Consider the following 2164-nt stretch of genomic DNA (forward strand, 5'->3'; position numbering starts at 1 on the left):
CTGGTTCCACGGACAAACAAATAGGTCTGTCTGTGGCTGATTCCTGTGCAGAACAAACAGGCTTTGATGCTTCAGTTACGAGTATCTGGCTCTTAAATATTTCTGTCCCGGCCCCACACTGACCGAAAGCTGTGGAGTCCTAGGAAGTTATCTTTGTGATGCAGTGGCTGGTCAGCGTGGAGCGGTCCTGACTGGGAAGGGCCAGGGGATTTGTAATTTAATGGGGATGAGGGAAAGAGATGGAAGGGGTTTTTTTCCTCATTAAAAACCTTAAATTAAAAAAAAAACCTTCCCAGAATAGTTTCCAAAAGCTGGGGCAGAAAAAAGACGGATGATACTTTTTTTCTTCTTTGTAAGGAGGAGAAGTGGATTTTCGGGAACTATTCTGGGTCCAGTAAAATCTATGGGGCAGGCATCAGCGAAAACATTTTAATCTCTTGCTTTTTGCTTGGTCACTTTCTTGAAATGTTGGGAAAACTTTGATTGAGATAAAGGATGGATTTTTGTCTGTCTTAGGTGAATAACCCTTTTCACACACACCTCCTTGCCTTCACCAGAGGAGGAAAAGCAGATGGTAGATGCAGGTCAGTATGGGAGAGCTATAGGCCCTGCGTCTGCCGTGGGTGTTAGCCACTGCAACCAAGGACACCCGCTCTGGGCCCTCCGCGTACAGTTGCCGCTGCCAGGAGAGCCACGCAACGTGATGGGTGCTCTTCTCTTGGCACCAGAGTCGGTCACCCTTGCATTGGTGTTGGAGTCGCAAGCCCCTAATCTCAGTCTTGCGTAGTTCCCCCGAGACGTTGCTGTTGGCCCCACGGAGACAGTTCACAACCTCTTCAGGTGAAGCTGTTCTTTATGACAGACCAGTGTCCCAACCCTGCCAAAATAAGGTGATAAAACTACATTTCTTCTTGAAACTGCCCTCAGCATGCCCCAACTTCAGCTAACACCACAGCCCTCACCAACAGCGCTCTTGCTGCTGAGGTTTGACGTGGATGTCGCACCAGAGGGCTGTGTTTCTCTCCATACTTTCTTTTTAACAAAAGCTATAGTCTTCCGCAGAGAACAGCGTTACTGACGGTTTGTCACGTCGAGATGCGAGGAGGATGGCGCGTGTGTGGCCTCGCTGTGGGAGGAAGAGTATCCTTGCACAGGAGGGAGGGCTTGTGACTTTGAACATGGGGCACCATCGACTTTCCTGCCCTAGTGCCTCAATTTTAGCTAGAAGAACTGCTCCAAAGCAGGGTGCTGCACATGATGGGGCTTGTAAGGTGGTGTCAGGCCAAAGAGAGTTAGCAAAGAGTATTTCAGGTGTATTACAGACCAGGAGCCAGGACACTGGTTGACTGTGTCAGTGTCTGCATCGATCCACGGTGGGGATAGGGTGGAGAAGAGTTTTTGTCTCTTGTGGGAGGCCCTGGGCTCAGCCAACGTCACCTGCCTGGAGACACAGGCAGTTCCAACAGCAGGAGCAGAGATTCATAGAGCAGGAGGCAATTCAAGAAACAGCACGCCGCATAAAAGATGAAGGAGGATTTTGGGGAGTGATGGGAGTCCAAAAGAAAGGATGCTGCTGATTAAGCAGTACAAAGCCCGGGTGCTTCAGCTCATGCTTATTAGCCCTTCTCAGACCAGCGGGATAATGAGAGCTGGCCTCCTGGAAGACATCTTTGATGGTGTTTTTCCTTTGGGAAGTGGAGGAAAGAGGGGAATTTCAGACTTCTGGCCGGGATGCCAAGGCTGCAAAGGTAACCCCTCTGTTGTGGGTGAGCCCAAAGTAGACCTGGCTTGAATTTGGAAGAGCGAAGATGTATGGCAAATCAAGCAGCATTGGGGGATGAGGGGGAGGAGAAGATAGTGGGATTCAGCCAAAGCTTTCCAAAACTCCGAGGACAGTTAAGTCAGGCAGGAGTGATAGCTAGCAAGTTCCTGTGCTTATTGGACCCGCGGGCTGAGCTCCATTTCAACCCATAGCCTGGCCCTGCCCTGTGCTAGGAAGAGCAGGATGTGTTTGTAAGGCAGTTGTGACAGTCTCCTCTCCCCCACCCCTCCACCTACTGTGTTAGTCAGGGGGGATCTTGGGGCCTTGCTGTCTGTCTCCACCCTCAGGGACCTGGGGAAGCACTGTCGCGCTTAGGCTGTGGCCTGCCTTTCTTGGGGCTGC

This window comes from Gavia stellata, chromosome 23, assembly GCF_030936135.1.
Source record: "Gavia stellata isolate bGavSte3 chromosome 23, bGavSte3.hap2, whole genome shotgun sequence".
NCBI classification, from domain to species: Eukaryota; Metazoa; Chordata; class Aves; order Gaviiformes; family Gaviidae; genus Gavia; species Gavia stellata.